Raw genomic sequence first — 8,236 nt, forward strand, 5'->3', positions numbered from 1 at the left:
TATTAGATGGGAAAGGCGGGGTATTCTTGAATATTTCAGACTATCCTTTTTAATTATGGGGGTGGAGTTCAAAAGGGGAATAAATTAAAAGCCATAATCATGCTGCATAAAATGCAACATAAAAAAAAGCTTGAAACACTTCGGCATTTACATTTGGAATTAAACTGGATGGTCTTAAAAACTATTCATTGTACCACAAGGCATCGTTGTCAACCGCCACCTTATTCTGTACCAAATTGGTCTAGTCCTTGAAAATAACCCTAAAAATTAGCGCTTGAGTGCTTGCTCCCCTCCATTCTTCCTAAACTCACCACTCAACCCAGGCTTTTTTCCCCTTTTTTTGAGACACTGTTTAACATCTGCAATTCATAGGCGACGCCTACTTTCTTTTTTAAGGGACTTTACAAAAGACTCTTACACTATCTGATCTACATAAAAAAAATACGTAAAGCCATTTTTAAAGAGTAAAGTTTTAATAGAAATACCATATACTCTTGTTTGCCTTACTAACGTTTGCTGCTACCAACATTGTAAGTTATTAGGTCCTCAGAGCATATGTTGTTTACAATGTTACACTCGCTTTATAGCTTTTCTGTATTCTACAACTGTTTGGGAGGTTCCATTTCGGATCAAAGTAAATGCGCCTGAATGCTCTGATCTGATCAACCCAGCAGGTACATACTGTAAAACAAAAAAAAAAGGCCTGTACCTTTTTGAAAAAATGAAAAAACAAAAATTCTTCACTCCTGAGCGTGCTACCACTTTTGGTTCGGCGATGAATCCCAGACTTGAGGGATGATGTTTTTATCGGCACAGGGGTTTGATGTGTAATTCTTATGTACAGTTTGCTACGTTTCAGTGTTTTTTTTGTTTTTTTTTTTTTGTTCTTGGATGTGACTGCTTTGCTTGTTTATGCTAAAGCTGTGACTTTACTCTCCCTCTGCTTGAAAAGCATTACTTTGATTAAATGTGCGCTCAAATGATGTTTCTGTACCACGAAAAAAAAACTATAAAGGGAAACAAACAAACGAACAGCAATAACATTAATATCTATTCAGCAGATTACTCTTAAGCATAATATTCTACTTTTAAAAGTCAAACTAGCCAATTGTACAAAACTCAATTTGTAAATATTTTTGGTTTTTATCATTTTCTTTTTACACGTTTGTATTATACATGTATATGGTGTTTTTTTTGTTTGTTTTCTTTGTTTTTTTTTCTTCAAATGCTCTTTATTACCTGCTAATTGTCTGGTTTAATTGGTTGTGTTTTTAACTATGAAGAATCTGTTAGAAAAAAATGAATTTTTTGCAATTTATAAATGTAGTTTTTAACTTTTCTTTTCCTCTCCATCACACTTTGTCCATATTTTCATTGTAAAGTATTTTTATTACAAAACAGGATTTTTTTTTTCGCCATCTTTTCTCACATTTTAGAGGGAGTTTTTTGTATCGGGGGAAAAAAATATCAGAAAATACATTTTTCATTCGATTTAAAAAAAAAAAAATATTAAATACATCTGCATATGTTATAGCCAATATCATTTCAACATATTTTATCTTTTTTTTTTTTTTTATCCTATGCTGCTGCTAATGACAATATTAAAAACTTACTATTCTAGAACTATTTTTATGTAATTAATGTATGCTTTCTTGTTTATAAATGCCTGATTTAAAAAAAAAAAAAGAAAAAAAAGCTTAGCATATTTATCTATTTCGCCGTGTACCGTCAGTTCCTTTTTGTTTGTTTTTTTCCAGATTCTTTGCCCTCACACAATTAATATTGTAAAATAAAGGACTTTATGAGATTATGTATGAAAATAGCTATGCTTATATACCACAGTGACTGAATGTACAGTGTATAGACGCATTACCTAAAATAAAATGTTTGTCCAGAAAAAAAAAAAAAATTTGCCCGTGTTTTTGTATTAATTTACAGGGAAGGGCAGTTGAAAAGGCAAGGTCATTCTTTGTTGAGCTTTTCTTGTTAGGCTTTTGTTTTCTAAATCTTGTCGGTCTACAGCTTGCTGAAATCATACTCTTTAGTCACCCTGTTGTCCTTGATCAGTTGCGGTTATACAACAGCTGAAGAACGGGTAACGAAGACCAGGCGTTTATGGAAATAAAGAAGTGTGGCAAAAAAATCACTCACTCTGTTACACAGCTGGGCAACGTGAATTCCTTCTTGACCTATTAAATGATAGAGGTTAATCTCCATGGATCTTACCTCATCATTCAGTGTGCCCCCCGCATTCGTCCTCTTTATCGACGCATAGAATACAAAGCGGGATAAGCCTGGTGTGTACACATAAGATGCTCGGAGGCCTCACAACTTCTTTGGGCTCTTAGACACTGGCAGTTGAGCAACTCCGCATGGCACATTGCCTTATGTTCAACATCTCCCGATGAATGCAAGTTGAAAAAAAACACCAGGATGAAGAATTGCTTTAAGAAGTAGTGTTTCTTTTCAAACAGACACGGCTTGAACACTTCTTGAGTTATTGTGAGTTTATATATAATACTTAAAATTAAAGTAGACTTTCAAGAAGTGTTCGTAGTGCAATGAATGGAAAGTATCTCCAATCAGATTGATATACGGTGAAACCCCAGTGTACAAGATCCCAACCTCACAATGTTTGGTCAACGGTTTAACGGCTTTCTGTGAAGTCTGTAGCGCACATCTGTATGCTACCCTATGGACCTGCAGAGACCGTACACACCGAGGGTTTGAGAAGAGTTTATGAAGGACACCGCACCAGCAAAGTCCTATCTGTTGTATGCTAATCCATTTACTAATTGAAGTGCTTAAAATAAATGCAAGTTGAGCTAAAGTGTCTGACGCTAAAGTGAGCCCATAAAGTTGCTTCTGTATCTGAGTGTATTCTGCAGTGGGTGACCTTATCAAAGATGATAAAACTTAAAATGATACAGGGCTTACATTAATAGTATGGAATTTTCTTTTTTTATTTTCTTACACAGGGAGGAGCAAATTGGGCAATTGCTCAGGGCCCCCATGCCAAAGAGGGTTCTTAGGTCCAGCCAGAACCCATTAAAAAAAATGGAATGTAGAAAAACAAAACTGACACTACTTGCCTCACCTTTCAGTTCCGCTTTGCTCTGGTTGCTGTTACTATGGACCTTGCTGGTCTCTGGATTGGTCAGAGCAGTCATGTGCTTAGGCAGCACATAACTGGTTGTAGGCAGGCAAGTGGAGACTTGTGAGGTCCAGAAGTAGGGTGACTAGAGCGGATAGAGAGTGAAAGGTGAGGTGAGTATAGTCTTTATTTACCAAGTAAAAAGGGGCCATAAAGGGGGCATTATTACTAAGTGGAAGCATGTAGAGGTATAAAAGAAGGCATCATTACTGAATAGTGGCACAAAAGGACAAAATTACTGAATAATGGCATTAAGAGTGCACTTTTACTGTGTGAAGCCTCCAGGGGGCACAAAAGGAAGTATTGCTGTATAGCTTACCATTATTACTATTGGGTCACTATGAATGGGGAAATTGTGTAGAGGTATGAAAAATGTTGGAGGTGTTGGAAAGGAACGAACGATAGATGTCTGTCAAATTCTGCAGAGACAAGTTGTGCTTGGGCGAAGTTGATGTGCTGGTCTGGGCCGGTAAAGAAGAAAAAGGAAAGTAAACAACCACAATCGGAGATGACGTCACTTGTAATCACTAAGGAGAACTCTACGGTAATCCATTATATGATCTGTGTGGCATCTATGTAGAACGGGCATCTACCACTATTTGGTCACTGCGATCACGAAATGTGAATGCACGTAAAAAGTACCTTAAGATTTGCATGTACTGTATATGTATACTTATGGAAAACTTCTGAAGGGTTCATAAATAGAGATGAGCGAGCACCCAAATGCACTTTTTGTAAAATTCGAGAGCTCTACTCGAGTAACGAACCCCATTGACTACAATGGGAGACTCGAGCATTTTTGTATGTGGGACGCCAGGTACCGAGTCTCTCTCGCCCTCGCCAAAAAATTTGCCAAGGGCGGGGTGGGGCCAAAACAGGCATGTCACAGCAGGGAGGAGCCAAAAACAGGTGGGGTCGAACACGGCTTGATGCTCTTTCGAGTAACGAGTACCATCGAGTACGCTAATACTCAAACGAGCATCAAGCTCGACAGAGTACGTTCGCTCAACTCTATTCATTAACTTTCAAGCACTATTGTATGTATATCTAAAAGCATAGAAGCAGGCAACACTTCAAAGGATGTGAATAAAGTATCCTACTTAGACTAGTGGCACACTAGTCTTCTTTTTTCAGCCCATGTGCTGTCCAAGTAAGGCTGCCTTCACATAGGCATCAAAATCACGTGAGATTTGTGCGCTGCAAGACGCACAAATATGAGCCCCATTTTTTTTAAAGGGGTCATACCCATCAGTGATATTTTCCTGCATGGCACCACATGCGGTGCTAAGCAAAAAAAACATCGCATCGCATGTTCTATCTTTCTGCGTGCTGTCGCATCGCAGCACCCATTGTTTTCAATGGGGCCAGCGGCAGCATTGCGAGGTCTTCCATTGAAAGCAATGGGAGAAGCTCGGTGATCCTCCACCGCGGCTGACAGCCGCCGCAGCAGGAGGATTACTTCTTCCCCGAAGTGATGTCAGGCTGTTTTGATTCCTCGTATCCTTGAGGAATTCACATGGTGAGGAGCACGATATGGGGGTGGGATTCACAGCCCCATATTGTGCTCGCCAGTGTGCAGTTAGCCTATGGGCTCTCTGAGTTGTTCCTGAGGGGCTCAGATGCAGCTCCTATCAGACATAGCTGTCCGTATGCTGCCTGATATATAGACAGTCCGCACATTGACATGCATTTGCATGGCCTAATTCTCGTCTGTGATACGGACAGGGTCCCTGTGAAAATACAGCAACATGCACAGCCCATAGGCTACAATGAGTCTGTGTGCTGTCCGTAAATTAAAACGAACGGCACACGGACTCAAATACGCTAGTGTGGCCTAAAAAACAGACTAGACACACAGAGCATACGGTCCCATATTAGTCAATGTGGCAAGACACACATCAATTCTTTTACACAGAACGCAAGAAAAAATGCAGTATGCAGTATGCTGATGCGATTTGCAAATGAGACTTGCCCATTCAAGTCAATGGAGATACAAAAAACGGACAGCACTCAGATGCCATCAGTGTGATGCCTGTATTTCATTAGAGATGTAGAAAAAAAAATTTGCCCTGTTTTTTGCAGGCACGAAAAATAATTGACATACTGTAAAAAAAAAACCTATGAAAAAAAACACTCTTTCTTCACGGATGAGTTTTTTTTTCATGCTAGTGTTCCACTACTGTCATTTCACGAAGTCCTTCAGAATCCTGCCGCTTCTATATTTTTGGATATGAAGAATGACTCCCTGCACTACTTTGTTCATGCAATGGTGTCATCTCCGTTGCTGCTTCCTCGCCGCGCCGTCAGTATTGATGCTTGCGTTTCAGGTGGTGCAGCAGAGACCTCCTGAAGTCACAGGTTACGAATCCAAGGTTCACATAAAGAACATGCAAAAAATATTATTGTTGTTCTGCGGATTTCCATAGCAACATATCCTTAACAAAGTCACCCAGGGGTCAGTTGCGAATACCTGAGATGTTACGCTGCTTGTTACCAGCTACATTTTTTTTTTTGCTAAATCCTCAGCTGCCAGTGGAATCTGTGATATATTACATGTATGTCAAGATACGGCTTTACAATGAACAGGTTAGAAAGAAAAATCTGATTTATAATGGGTGTTTTCTAATGGAAAAGTAATACTTTCTGAATGCAACCCAAGACGTTCTGAACTCCCAAGATTTGTAATGTCACCATCTGGCAATCCGTCATCATTGCACATTATGGATGAGTAAAAGTTCCTAATAACTTCACTATCCGATGATAAAAAGTATATATGTGTGTGTGAAGCCGGCCAAACATGAGATAGCTGTCAGCAAAAGCCTGGCAACGCCATAAGCATTTACGCGGCTTATCTCCCGCAGAAACAGAATTGAGGCATGTTAAAATCCAACATGGCTAGTCTTTCTGTCCTCCGGGACCTGTCATCAGGGGAACAGTTACCAGACCCTTATAGGTCATTTGATGCTTGCTAACTTTTCTATAAAGTGCATGATGTTCCCGCAGCTGTGGCTCAGCCAGGAAATGGCATTGTACATTGTACAGAGCAGATCTTCATACAGCAGCTGCATGATCTTGCCACATGGCCACTTCATAGGATAGATCTGTATTGGTAAAATATAGTACTATTAGCAGTCATTTGATGAGGCCACATAGCTATAGAGGGGGAATCACTTCTCCAATTCAGTTTCTTTGGTTTGGTGATGTTTTATTTTTTATTTTTTTAAACCTCTTAAGGACTAAGCGCGGCAAATATATGGCGCTCGGTCCTGGGCTTTAATCCCGACTGATAGCAGAAATACGGCGCAGGATTAAAGCCCCTACTTCTGCAATCAAGCAGAAGCAGGTCGGATCATAAGCTGTTAGTCACAGTTGAGAACCTGGAGGAGAAGGGAATGAGTACAATGTACTAAAAAGTGAAAGTGTGTTTCTTCCACTATGCGACCTGGCAATCATATGATCGCCGGGTCCTCCCTGTTAGAGCAGACCCGCAGGGTCCTAGCCGACCCCAATCAGCTCTGTTAGTGACTCATTACGGGGGAATGTTTTCCCCTGTAACTGGGGCTCCTATGGATACTCCAGCTACAGTGGAAAAGTGTGTAAATAAAAAAAGACCATGTGAATGGCCCCCAGAGTGGTCATAGGAGACATAGGTGGTGAAAAAAAGTTACAAAAATAAGTAAAAAAAAAAAATTACAGAAAAAAATAAAAATGTATACATAAAAAGGAAAATGACCCAAAGCCGATGCCGTATTCGGCCTGTATAATAAATACATATCACATATCAAAATGTCTGAAACAAAATGAGGATCCCATTCCCATACTTTATTTTAGTGTAAATATACTAATAAAAAAAACAACTATAAAAGTTAAAAATATATATTTTTTTTAGCTTTTTACCCCCAATTAAAAAAGAAAAACGGAAAAATAAGTCAGTGAAAAAATATTTAAGAAATCGCCCTATATGTCACAGAAAAAAAGACACAGCAAAAATAATTTTGGTATCTAAAAGGAAAAAAAATAGGGCAATAAAACCACCACATGAGTAAAATCCCTAAAAAGTGTCTGATCCTTAACTGGTTAATAGTTTTTATATGCCGCTGTTACTTTAAATAGTTGGTATAGTGCCACATAACGGAGACGGGATCTCATAAGTAACTTGAGAAATTTGGCGGAGGGGATATAAGAAATGCGTTTCAGGAGCTTCCAAAAGAGAACCTGGTCAGGAAGTGTGTGGATGCTTCAAATCAGCTGCTACTTCGTGGTTACACCACGCCAAAGGAAGAGTGTCTGCTCTACTTTCCGCAGACCTTGGAGAGAAAAAGAGAGAGCGCTTGGGACCTGTTTTGCAGTTAAACTGCTTAAGGGCACACTGCAATGCACTACTTGTAAGAACTCAAGGACTATATGCTGCGCCACAAGTCTGATCACTGCCAGAACACCAACACAAGATGCTCTGGCAGTAAAGTTCTATTCACTGACAAAGTGTCTGCTCTATGTGGTATCATCTGGTATGGCCCATTACTACTCCTCTACTCGTGCCATACTTGGTGGGGAAGAGCCCCAATGTTCTCAGCCAGACCCAGAACTGTCCATGGATGTGCTCACTATTATGTCCTCTACATGTAGATGAGCATTCATGTAACGTACTGTAAGCTGTTGTGGATTTGTAGTGCCGGAATTTGCACCGCAAATCGGCAACATCTGAACGTACCCTAATGGGCGCTGCTCAGGCTGTAAATATGCCCCCTCCCTTCTTTGTTGAAGGGAGTAGAATTCCGGTATATTTCCTGGTGATAGGTTCCCTTTATTGTTCTTGTAGACATCAGGATTAGGCTGACGAGGTTACTGACATAATATGTACTGAAGGCTGACCATTTTATTTGACCCCAATCCAGGCTCAGTTGAAATGTTGAGATCGTGGAGAGTGCTGGCTGCCAGTAGTGTTGTCCGTACATGTGCTCTGTGTATGTACAGAGTTATATAATACACTACGAGCCCAGACAGGTTCCTCACACGCTGATATAGATCAATACACATATATTATATACAGTACACAAGTGAAACGGGTCGCGGGTAAGTGTC

The sequence above is a fragment of the Eleutherodactylus coqui genome, chromosome 6, assembly GCF_035609145.1.
Source record: "Eleutherodactylus coqui strain aEleCoq1 chromosome 6, aEleCoq1.hap1, whole genome shotgun sequence".
Classification (NCBI taxonomy): Eukaryota; Metazoa; Chordata; class Amphibia; order Anura; family Eleutherodactylidae; genus Eleutherodactylus; species Eleutherodactylus coqui.